This window comes from Myotis nattereri (genome assembly GCF_964212035.1).
Source record: "Myotis nattereri genome assembly, chromosome: 2".
Taxonomy (NCBI): Eukaryota; Metazoa; Chordata; class Mammalia; order Chiroptera; family Vespertilionidae; genus Myotis; species Myotis nattereri.
In genome coordinates, this window is record NC_138076.1 from 98695487 (window position 1) to 98708836 (window position 13350).

General features: G+C 44.5%; 1 pseudogene across 1 annotated transcript; it reads right to left on the reverse strand.

Annotated features, from left to right (window-relative positions):
- Window positions 1-12799: 12799 nt before the first annotated feature.
- LOC308514663 (thioredoxin-like) lies at window positions 12800-13119 on the reverse strand (annotated as a pseudogene). Its single transcript has one exon. The product of its transcript is annotated as a thioredoxin-like (transcript).
- Between the last annotated feature and the right edge of the window lie 231 nt (window positions 13120-13350).

Here is a 13350-nt window from a genome sequence, read left to right on the forward strand (position 1 = left end):
ACCAGCAAGGGCATGGACGCGGCCACCTGGGCCTTGTTCCCGCCTTTGCAGATGCATGTGTGTGTGTGTTGAGAGGGGAGAGGCAATTAGGACCAGGAGGCGGGTGCGTGCTCTGGGGGTCACGAGGTCAGCGAGGCCTAGGTGCACTGGACACGCAGGGGCCGCCACTCAGCTGTTGGGGCCAGCAGGGAGCCATGGTGGCCACCTGCCCCCAGGATAGCGCAGGCTCCCAGCTACCCCGGGGGCAGGCGCTGCTCCACGGCACTCTGCTTTCCCCACCCCAGGAGGCTCTGTTTGTCAAACTTGGCCACCTTGTCAGGAGGCACCTGCCCGCATGTTCTCACAGGGAGAATTGTTCCCTTTGTAGTCCTTGGATCTGGGCTCAGGAACCTTATCCTCACAGAATGATGGGTGGTGAGGGGTGGGTGTGTGTGCAAAGAAAAGGGGTCTGGGACCCATCAGTGTCTGCATTTTACCTGTGAATCCCGCCAGGCCTTCCACCTTCCAGGGCAGGAGAGACGAGGCCACTGGTGCTCCCCATGCATTTGGGGCATGGTGCCCAGTTACTTGCCTCTCAGCGCGAGCAGGACTCCGGCCTGGCTTGGGTTCAGTCACCACATGTCTCCAGAGGGCCCCTTGGCCACCATCTCTGTGCAGAGAGCGAAGGCACCTTCCCTGGGCCTGAAAAACCCACCTGAACCTGGCCTCCCCACCTTTGTGCGAAACTTCACAGGTTGGGGTGGCCCTTGCTTGCCCGGTCGCCAATTCTGGGCAGGGGGGGCCAGAGAAGAGGCGCACATCTCTACCCTGGCCCCCTTGGTCTTCTCCAATCACAAGATAGGGGCGGGCAAAGGTGGTCCCGGTTCTCTGATCCAAGGCCTGGAGGCAGGGCAAAGGTGGCCCGCCTCCTTTGCCCTGCCTCCCGGCTCTTGCCTGCAGCCTGGGTTTCTGATCACCATCACTGTCCTTCCCCTCTCGCCTCCCATCATTGTGCCTATGTATGCAAATTAACCACCATCTTTGTTGGCAGTTAACTGCCATCTTTCTTGGCAGTTAATTTGCATATCACCCTGATTAGCCAATGGGAAGTGTAGTGGAGGTATGGTTAATTACCCTTTGTGTCTTTTATTAGATAGGATATTTTTATTTTTATTTATTTATTTTTAAAACATATTTTATTGATTTTTTACAGAGAGGAAGGGAGAAGGATAGAGAGTTAGAAACATCGATGAGAGAGAAACATCAATCAGCTGCCTCCTGCACACCCCCCACTGGGGATGTGCCCGCAACCAAGGTATATGCCCTTGACCGGAATTGAACCTGGGACCCTTCAGTCCGTAGGCTGACGCTCTATCCACCGAGCCAAACTGGTCAGGGCAGATAAGATATTTTTAACACATTTCAATTTCAAGAAGTAAAAACAAAATCAAGAAAGAGAAACTACGCTTTCAGAGCCTGAACATCCACAGGGATCTCAGCACGATCCTGAGCCACCGCCCACCCCAGCTTGGGATCCAGGCCTGCCATCTGAGACTGGGGAAGACAGGGAAAGACACCACAGGATTGGGCATGCCCACTGCCACCAGGGGAGTGGGCCTAACCAGCAGGTGATTATCTCCCGAGGGGTTCCAGACTGTGAGAAGGCACAAGTTGGGCTAAGGGACCATCTCCCTGCCCATGCAAAAATTGTTGTGCACCGGGCTACTAGTATGTATACATACATACATATATAAAAATTTGTGCACTCAGGGGGAGGGGGGGAGGAGGGTGGTCCCTCAGCCCGGCCTGTGCCCTCTCGCAGTCTGGGACCCCTCGGGAGATAATGACCTGCTGGCTTAGGCCTGCTCCCAGGTGGCAGAGGGGCAGGCCCAATCCCTAGGTGCAGCCCCTGGTCGGGCTCAGAGCAGGGCTGATTGGGGAGTTGGGGCGCCACCTCTTGTCATACACAGAGCAGGGCGGATCGGGAGGTTGCAATGCCACCCTCAGTCACGCTCAGTGTAGGGCCGATCGGAGGGTTGGGGCACCGCCCCCTGTCACATTCAAGGCAGGGTCGATGGGGAGGTTGTGGTGCCACCCCCTGTCATGCACAGAGCAGGGCCCATCAGGGGGTTGGGGCACCGCCACTCTCATACTCAGGGCAGAGCCGATGGGGATATTATGGCTCTACCCCGTCTCACACAGAGCAGGGCCCGTGGGGATGGGGGTGGTTGGGGCGCCGCAACCTGTCACACACAGAGCCACAGGGCAATCAGGGGGTTGGGGAGCTCCCCCCTATCAGGCACATAGCACGGCTGATCAGGGGGTTGGGGCGCCTTCCCCTGTCACGAACAGAGCAGGGCAGATAGGGAGGTTGTGGCACCGGCCCCTGTCACACACAGAGCCGCAGGGCGATCAGGCAGTTTGGGCGCTGCCCCCTGTCACACTAATCCTGGTGCTGAGAGGCCTCTCAGCTCCGCTGATCCAGGTGCTGGGAGGCATTGTGGCTCCGCTGATCCCGGTGCTGGGAGGCATATTACCCTTTTACTATATAGGATAGAGGCCTGGTACATGGGTGGGGCTATCTGGTTTGCCCTGAAGGTTGTCCTGGATCAGGGTGGGGGTACCCACTGGAGTGCCTGGCCAGCCTGGGTGAGGGGATGATGGCTGTTTGCAGCTGGTCACACACCCTTCAGGGTGGGGGTCCCCACTGGGGTGCCTGGCCAGCCTGGGTGAGGGGATGATGGCTGTTTTCAGCTGGTCACACACTCTTCAGGGTAGGAGTCCCCATTGGGGTGCCTGGACAGTCTGGGTGAAGGGCTGAGGACAGTTTTCAGGCTGGTGGGTGACTGAAGTTCCCAACTGCTCCTTGTTTTCTTTTTCTTTTTTATTCTGGGCCAGCTTTAGCTCTGGCTCCAGCTCTGAGGCCTCTGCTGCTGAAAGCACGTATCTGGTTTGTTTGGGTTCTTTAATCGAAACACTGTATCAACTGCACGTCTGAGATCCCAGCGGGCTGAATGCAGGTTTCTGGGGTTTTGTTTTGCTTCCATATTTGTAACAATGTTTCAAACTGCAAGCTCAGAGGCCGGCAAGGCAGGCAGGGAACGTTGGTTTCCTCCGTCACTGAAGCAAGCAAGCCTCATGTTAGCTTCAAGCTCCCTGGCTACTGGCTGCCATCTTAGCTGGCAGTTAATTTGCATATCTCGTTGATTAGCCAATGGGAAGGGTAGCGGACGTACACTAATTACCATGTTACTCTTTTATTAGATAGGATATCTTGATGGACTTTAGGGAAGAGATCAACAGCAATACAGTCATAGTAGGGGACTTGAACACCCCATTGACATCACTTGCTAGATCTTCCAGACAAAAACAATACACTATTCTTTCTTGGCAGTTAATTTGCATATCACCCTGATTATCCAATGGGAAGCGTAGTGGAGGTATGGTTAATTACCTTTTTTGTCTTTTATTAGATAGGATATATTCCTATAATTGGTAAATTTATATTTACTAGAGAAATAGCGTCTTGTTGGAGTGATCCCTTAATATTACATAATGTTCTTCTTTATTTCTTATTATGGTCTTTGTTTTGAAGTCTATTTTGTCAGATATAAGTATTGCTATCCAGCTTTTTTTTTTTTCATTTCCATTTGATGGAATATTTTTTTCCCTTTCGTTCCCTTTCAGCCTATTTGAATGTTATATTCTGAGGGTCTCTTGAGGAGAGCATATATATTGACCATGTTTTCTTATTAATTTAGCTTCCCTATGTTTTTTGATGGAATCATATAATCTATTTATCTTAAGGGTTATTGATAGGTACTGATTTATTGCTATTTTTATTATTTATGCCTATGTTCTTCTCTCTCTCTTTTTTCTTCCTATAGTAGTTCCTTTAACATTTCTTGCAATGCTTGTTTGGTGGTAATGAATTCCATTAGCCTTTTTTTCTGGGAAGCTCTTTATTTCACCTTCAATTTTAAATGATAGCTTGCTGGATAGAATAGTCTTGGTTTCAGATCATAGCATTTCATTACTTTATATCAGCTGTGGGCAAACTATGGCCCATGGGCTGGATCCGGCAGGTTTGAAATGAATAAAACTATTGAAAAAAAAGACTGTACCCTTTTATGTAATGATGTTTACTTTGAATTTATATTAGTTCACACAAACACTCCATCCATGCTTTTTTTCTGGCCCTCCCGTCCAGTTTAAGAACCCATGTGGCCCTCGAGTCAAAAAGTTTGCCCACCCCTGCTTTAGATACTTTATGCCATTCCCTTCTGGCCTATAGTGTTTCAGTTAAGAAATAAGCTGACAGCCTTATGGGAACTCCCTTGTAGGTAACATTTTCTCTCTCTTGCTGCCTTTCAATTCTCTCTTTATCTTTAATGTTTACCATTTTAATTATGATGTGTTTTTGTGTGGGTCTCTTTGGTTTCATCTTGATTGGGACTCTCTGTGCTTCCTGCATTTGTGTGAATTTTTTCTATACCAGTTTAGGGAATTTTTCTGTCATTATCCTTTCAAACAGGTTCTCTATCCCTTGCTCAGTTTCCTCTTTTTCTGAAATCCCTTGATGCAGATATTCTTACATTTAGAGTTCCTAATTCTTTTTAATTCCTTTTGCTTCTGATTCTGCGTGTGGTTTTTTGGTGTTTTTCTTTTTTTCTACCTTGTCTTTCAAGTCACTGCTTCACCCAACCTACTTTTAATTCCTTCCAATGTATTCTTGATGTCAGATAGTGTATCCTTTATTTTCAGCTGGTTCCTATGCATGGTTTCTATGTCATTTTTCATGAGTTAGATCCTCTTTATAATCATTACTTTGACCTCTGTTTCTGATAAATTGCTTGTCTATGTTTTATTTTATTATTTTCTCTGGAGAGTCCTCCAGTTCTTTTATTTGGGGTCTGTTTCTTTGTCTCCCCATTTTGGCTATCTCTTTGTATATATATATTAGAACTGCTATAACTCCCAGTCTTATTTGGATGGTCTTCTGTAGTAGGTTTCCTGTAAGACCCAGTGGGGCATTCTCCTTGACCTCCTGAGCTGGGTGATCTAGGAATGTCCCTTGTGTACATTATGTGGGTCTCAATTGCTATTGTCCCATTCTTTTAGTGGGCTTGACCCTATGGCTGATCGATTGAGAGGCTTTACCCTGACCATGTCATGCAGATTACTTTACAGACACTTACAGAATAAAAATAAACACAAACCAAAAAGATCACACAAAAAATAAACAAACAACACAGAAAAAAAAATTATAAGAACAGAAAAAAAGAGACAAAAAAGAATAATAAAAGACAAGAGACAAAAAAATTTGAGAAAAAAAGAAATTGAAAAGATAATGAAAGGAAAAAATGGTGAAATAAATATATATATTTAGTTTATATAAAGTAAATATATATAAAATATAAAATGTAATGTGTGTGTATATATATATATATATACATATATACATATATATGTATATATATATATATCTACACTAATAAAAGAGAAAAATGGTAATTGGCGTACGGCGATACCATTTTCATTGGCTAATCAGGGCTATATGCAAATTAACTGCCAACTAAGATTGGCAGTTAAAAGCCAACAAGATGGCGGGTAATTTGCATATGTAGGCACAATGCAGGGAGGTGAAAGGGAAAGCAGGAAGAAGCCCCCTGCCACTGACAGTGATCTGAAATCCAGGGGGGAGCTAAGAGCTGGGGGGCAGGGCAAAGGCGGCCCCGGGGCCGCCTTTGCCCTGCCCCCCAGCCATGATCGGAGAATCAGGCGCCTTTGCCGCCCTGGCCAGTGATAGCAGGAAGTAGGGGTGGAGCCAGCGATGGGAGCTGGGCAAGGTCGAAGCTGGCAGTCCCAGGAGCTAGGGGTCCCTTGCCTGGGCCTAAAGCAAAGCCCACAATCGTGGCGCCCCCCGCTGCCACTGCAGGTCCCCGCTGCCTGGGCCGGATGCCTAGGCCAGAGGCGTTAGGCCTGGGCAGGAGCGGAGCCTGCAACCGCGGGGAGCTGGGGGTCCCCTGCCCAGGCCTGACACCTCTGCCGGAGGCCTCAGGCCTGGTCAAGGGGCCGATCCGGTGATTGGTGATTGGAGGGTGATGAGGGTCAACTCCTCTGGCTGAGGCATCAGGCCTGGGTGGGGGGCGGAGCCGGGGATTGGGGAGATATGATGGTCCCCTTGCCCAGGCCTGAAGCCTGGGTCAGAGGCGTCAGGCTTGGGCGGGGGGTGGAGCAAGCGATCAGAGGGAGATGGGGGTCCCCTGCCCAGGCATGATTCCTGGACCAGAGGCCTCAGGCCTGGGCGGGACCCAGAGCCAGTGATCGGGGGGAGATGGGCGTCCCCTGTCCAAGCCTGACACCTCTGGCGGAGGCGTCAGGCCTGGGCAAGGGGCCGATCAGGTGATCGGAGGGTGATGGGGGTCAACGCCTGAGGGCTCCCAGTATGTGAGAGGGGGCAGGCTGGGCTGAGGGACACTGCCCCCCCACACACACACACACACCCAGTGCACGAATTTCGTGCACCGGGCCCCTAGTATATATATAATTACAAAGAGGAAAAGAAAAATAAAAAAAAGTAAAAAATAGATAGAATAAAAAAGGAAAGAGAAATAACATATATGAATGAAAAGAGAGAAAAATAAAAATTAAAGAAAAGTTTTTCTTTTTAAAAAGTGAGGTTTGAACATGAGAAATGTGGGCACCAGTGCCTGGCACGCCTGCCTGCCGATTAAAGAGTGAATTTCAAAAAAAAAGTGAGGTTTGGCTCAGATGATTTTTGTGCCTGCTGTAATCACCCTTTGGATATGCTGTTTGTGAAGCTTGTTTGATATTGCTCCGATGTTGTCTGAAGCTGGCCACTTGGTGTGTAGGTCCTGGGTCTCCCAAGAGGTTTTCTGGTGCAAGCCAATGTCAGGTTCTGAACCTGCCTTGCCTTCCCCAACCTTTCCAAAGCTCTGCAGGGCAGAGCTCCTAGTAGTCCAGTAGTGGAACCTCTTTGGGTCTCACACATTCTTTGGGTCTCACACTTTGAATATCCTCGCTCTGAGCTGCTCTCCCTTCCTTCACAGAACTGTACTCAGGGGGATATCTATGACCTGAAAGAAGTCATTCAAACTGTCTCCTGTTAGGGGTGGTACCCTCTGTAGGAGGAGTGGTAGGCACTTTGTCTTCTCCTAGAGTTGCACGGTCTGTACTAACTGGGGAGCTCAGAACTGCTTCCTTATAAGACAGCCACAGAACACAGCACATGCCTCTCTGTCTCCTGGACAGAAGCCTGCCAGGAGACACAGACACAAAAACTCAACTGTATGTTGGCACTCCAATCTCTCTGTATGCCTGGCTACTGCAGGGCAGGGTCAAAATTCACAGTTCCACTGAGGCTCACATGGTCCAAATGCGCAACTCCTGCATGCTGTCAAACTGAGTAGTACAGGCCCCAACTTTCCAGCCAGCACCATCTCCTTTGCCTCAGAACACAGCAGGATGGGGCAAACTGAGCAGTTCAGCAGATGGTAATAGGAGTACTACCCATGTGCTTGCAGTGGGCAAGATTGATCCTGTGGCCCTGGAGAAGCCAAACAAGGAGAGCAGGAAACAAATGTAGGTTGGTTTAGTGAGCAGGCTCCACTGTGGGCAGCAATTGTGCCTCAGTTAAATCGGGACCATCTGAAATGCTTCATTTCATATCCTAGATTTGTCCCACTGAGGGACATTTACCCACCAACTCAGGTTCCTCATTGTTTGAAGTTTGCTTCTGGGACTTGCCTTGATTCCCCATGTGCCTCTGGCCTGCACAGTGCACAGGTAAGGTATAGTGCTGCGGCTGGAGAATACCTTCTGGCAGAAAGACCCAAATGTTGAGGGAGAAAGTTCTCACTGTGGCTTGGAACTGCCCCCCAAAACTGTAGGTGACCTTGGGAGTGGACTGAGGAGTATATACAGCAATGGTTCCTGCTTCTGCACATGCCAGAATTCCCTGAATGCTCAGCTATGATCAGAGAAGGTAGTTGTGTTTACCAAGTGAATATTCAAATATTCTTTCCTTCTTATGCTCTAACTAAATGATGATCCTTATTTGTATTTTTTCTAAGACATAACCTTTAACCTAATTATTCATTTACACATTTTTTAAATCTGCACAAAAATATTTCTGTTCTCATTCTGCAAACACTTGTTTTGAACCTAATTATGTCTGTGCTCTCCTCTCTCTTATGCACTGTCAAAGCAATTTACTTCAAATGAGCAAAGAGCTCCCGCTCATAGCTCATAGCCTTTGCCTTTGAGCCTCAGAAAAGTAAACCAGAATATATTTCTCAACCATAGAGTTATAATGAGTTCTTCTTCAGAAGTTTGAGAAATGTTTAATTATTTCAGATTTACATCATTATCTTTTGCATCTTCTATTAACAAAAGTAAAAATAAAATGTGCTTCTTTATAGATTAGCCTGCTATTCATCAGCAAATATGAGGGCAAAAAATTTTATGACAGCAAATTCCATTGGTTTTATATTTAAATCATAATTGCCACTTTGTGAATGAGCTTATAGTAAAGTCCATTCAGAACTAGAAAAGTAAAATCAAACATGTACTTATAAATGTGAGTTATCATCTAGAAACTTATTTCATCTTTCATATTAGATACTTTTATTTTCTCCATCACTCATCTTATTATTACCCAGGATGGTTTATTAACCATAGATTTTGAAGACTGTGAAACAGGAATTTTAGGGGAACATAGGCAGATTTAAGGAATTTTTAGAATTGGGGTCCATGGAAAAAACATAGGGTACAGATGTACATTTCCATAACACAAGGAAGCCAGGTGCAGTTACATTTCCAGCTGCATTTACATAAGACAAGGAAGCAGCAACAGGTAATATTTTCATAAGAAAAGGGAACTGGAAATAGCCAAAAAAAGGTCTATTTTACAAAATAAAAAAGAAGGAAGAAAGCCCAGAAGGAATAGGAGGACAAAGAGGGAGGAGGGCCTCAGGAGTCACTATAGGAACCAATTCGAAAGGGAATATTGACCAATCAGAGGGGTTATCAGGACACAAGAACTACAGCCTTTATAAACCATGAAAACAGGAAGTCGGTGGGATTCTTTCCCTCTCCCCACGTGGGAGTCTGCACTTGTTCTTCAATAAATCTCCACCTTTGCTATAATACCCTCTGTCCGTGGATTCATTCTTCAACTCCGGTGGACAAAGAATCCAGGTTCCAGTCCAAAAATTCCCTATCAACTGCACCACTGCATCAATTCTCAAAAGGTTTTCCCACCTGACAGTGACTTTTTCAGTTGAATTATTATATCTAAGATTATTGGGGTAAAAACATGTGTGTTAGGTATTTGCAGACAAAATTGTTCAACTTCAGATATAACCAAAGTGCTACATTTTCTTAAAGGTTGGAGGAATATCCTAAGGCCATGGATGGGAGTGTATTGTAGGATCTCCTTTCTGATTCATACGTATAATGAACCTGTTTTTAAGTCACTGACAACAAAAATAATATAATCCATAATTATGTCTCAGAGAGACTCCAGTGATTTTTGGGGCAGGACTCAATCTCCTGTGAAGATTTGAGAAACTCACGCAGAATACAGTGAGCCTAGCATCTATCTATATAAAAGCCTAAGCAATTGTCTCAACTGAAGGACAACTGAACAGGCTGTGTCGGGCAACCAGGCTGGCAGGGGGGGTTAGTGAGGGGTGACCAAAGGACCGAGCAGCAGGCTGCGTGGGCAACCAGGCCAGCGTGGGGGCAGTTGGGGGCAACCAGGCCGGCGGGAGGGGGGGCAGTTGGGGACGATCAGGCCAGCAGGCAGAGGCAGTTAGGGGTGATCAGGCTGGCCGGGGGGGCAGTTAGGGGTGATCAGGCAGGCAGTCAGGTGAGCAGTTAGGAGCCAGTGGTCCAGGATTGTGAGAGGGATGTCAGACTGCAGGTTTAGGCCCGATCCCTGGACATCCCCTGAGAGGTCCTGGATTGATTAGAGTGAAGGCTGGGCTGAGGGGACCCTCCTCCCAGCCGTGCACAAATTTTGTGCACTGGGCCTTTAGTCGGTTACAGAAGAACATATATCCAGATTCTTTTTAACAGACAAGAATGACCTTATAGAGAAGGAGGGAAGAGAGGAATAACAGCAAGAAGACTGTATCGATCTATTACATATTTTCTGGTTATTGTTCTAGACTCCAAGTGTCTCCCCAAAGGGAAGAATCACAGGGATAATTTATGTGCCTATTGAAAGTAATCTTCTATGCATGAGTGGCTAAAGAATTATCATTTATTTTCCCTCCATCATTACAGGTCTCCCAGGGGTTATACAAATAACCAGTATCTTCTTATCCTAAACAATAAGCCAAGGTTGAGATATGAGCATATTAAAATCCAGTTTAAAAAATAATTTTATTTTACCAATGATCGCACTTATTAATTGATGACTGCCTTTTAAAGGCGTCAGGGGAAGACAGAAACTTTCAAATCTTTTTTCTGAGAGTTAAAACTTTCATTTAAGGATTCCAGATGGGCCAAATTTAAATATTAAAGTTCAAATGCTTTAATCACCAATTGATGAAAGGAATTTTACACAGTTTTGTTCCACATTTGCCACCCAGTAGTTCTTCAATCCCAGCCAAATTGGGCACCAGTTTAAATTAGATTTACTCATGGGACCCTTAACAATCACAGTCAACAAAGGATATTAAGGAGTTTAGGAAATAGGTCTATTAAATGACAATTAAAACTGTTAGCCTTCCAGAGCTAATTTTCAGTTAATTTGACCCCTGCAGACAGTTGTATTAAACTGCTGTAAACAACAAATCTGCTTGAACATGCAAGCTAAAATCTGATCCTGATTGTTAAGCCCTGGTAATGGTATGCTTTATGTTCATGTTAAGATGTCTTCAGCTATTCCTCTGAATAAGTGACTTCAAAATCACTTCCCACACAACTACTTAAGTCTTCCTAAAAATCCTAACATTTGCCAGAGAATAATCTAGCTGGACTTTTTCAGAAAAGTCAGCAGAGGTCCTGAATAGTGGCTGGCTTTTCCTTTTTATATGAAGTCTCACAAAAATTCTTATCACTGGGTGCTCTCATCCTGGTGCAGAGTAAACAGGGCTTTTCATCTAGAACAGCAGTTCTCAACCTGTGGGTCATGACCCTTTTGGGGGTCGAACGACCTTTCACAGGGGTCGCCTAAGACCATCGGAAAACACATATATAATTACATATTGTTTTTGTGATTAATCACTATGCTTTAATTATGTTCAATTTGTAACAATGAAAATACATTCTGCATATCAGATATTTACATTACGATTCATAACAGTAGCAAAATTACAGTTATGAAGTAGCAACAAAAATAATTTTATGGTTGGGGGTCACCACAACATGAGGAACTGTATTAAAGGGTCGCGGCATTAGGAAGGCTGAGAACCACTGATCTAGATAGAATGTGCCTGAAATTGGCCATCAAAAGTCTTAGATTATCCATAACCTTTGATATAGTATTTTTACTTCCAGGATATATTCTGAAGAAAAAAATCAGATACTTGCACAAAGATATATGAACAAGTGTGCTTGTTGCAGCATAGGATGTAGGCAAAACATAAAGCGAGTTTGTTTTGGTATTTCCTCCTGCCTCATTCTTTTTAATCCTCCCCATATGGCAAATCACCTCTTCTATCTTAGAAACTTTTGAAGTTTCACTTCCTACCAGGCAATTACCTGAGAGCTGTGCCCTCAACGGGGCCTTTCTGCATCAAAATCTACCTATATGGTAATGTAAGAAATCTGTAAAAAATGTTTGTTAGTTTATTTGAGCCAAACTGTCAACAATTGCCAGAAAGCAAAATCTTCTTGAGAAAGGCAATTTTGTAGCTTATTTTATATGTTACAATCAAAAGACAAGAATTAATGGGTTACATTAAAGTAATGGTAGATTAGGGAGTTGGAGAAAGCAAAGCTGGGAAATATCTGAGTGGATAAAAATTAAAATGATACATATTTTACATTAAGTGGGTACAGGATAGTTAATAGTGTCCAATTAACACGATAAAAATAATAATGAGAGGGTTTGTAGTCTCTGCTCTGGCGCATTGGTTGTGGCCTGGGGAACTGGAAAAACGGGGAGTTAACCTGCCAGTCCAAAGGTATATTATCAAGATGCAAAAAGACAATGCACAGGCTCAGATAAGGTAAAGATTGACTTTTGTCAGGGAAGTTCTAACCTGCCATGAACTGCTTTTAGTTTAAAAGTTTTAATTTCATACCATCCTTGGTGATTACTTCAGGTCTCTGAGTTTGCAAGGCAGCCATGCAGGCCTTCCCTGAGCTTGTCAGGTTAGCATGTGGCCCCTTTTTGTCCACATTCATGTCCCCCATACCCTCAGGATAATATTCTTCAGTCTGCCAGGCTAAAAAATCAGATACACTTTTTATACTGGAGTGTTAATAATGAGTAAGGTAACCCTCTACTGTGTAATATTTTACATTTTACCACAAGACCTTCCTTGATTCTGCTTTCAATGAAAAATGGTATTAACATGGAAATTTTAGGTCCAAAATAACCCAGTAGTTGGGGGTTTTTTTGTTTGTTTGTTTTTTGTTTTGTTTTGTTTAGTTGGCCACTTTTCATTTATTTTGAAAGCTAGTCAAGACATCAGACAGTTTTAAAAAGAGTAGAATTAATATTTTATTGTCATTTATAATCAGATGGTAGTTGAGTCTATAGTCTCTATACTTGATCTATTTATTTTTTTTTTTGTAAATAAAAAAAAAAATTACAAGAGCCAATGGCTGGTCAACATGATTAAATGAATTCATTGATGGTGGCTTCGAGTTTTTCCTTATTAGCTCCAGAAAACTCACCCATCTTTTGTCCTTTTTTAAAAAAAACTGCAAGGTTGGCATGCATTTCACTTCACACTCTGCAGCAACATCCTGATAGTCATCCACATCTACTTCAAGGAACACCGCATTGGAATACTTTTCAGAGAGGGAATGAAAGAAGCGCTTGATCATATTGCAAGGCCCACACCACGTAACAGAGAAGTCAACCACTACCAGCTTATCTCCTGCACTGTTCAAGGCTCCCTGAAATGCATACTTGCTCTCCATCTGCTTCACCATTTTGGCAGCTGAGGTCTGACCAGTTACCACAGGAAGCAATGGGAATGGATGAAAAGCTGCAGACCGAGCTCCAGTAGATGTTTTTATTGTTTAAAATATTTTTTCAGTGTATGCACGTGTGTATACATCTTTGTTTATTCTTTATTTTATTATGAAAAGATATTCGTGCTTATTATGAAAATGTGGGAAAGAAAAAGTAAAAGAAAAATAAAATGAATCCATTTTGCCACC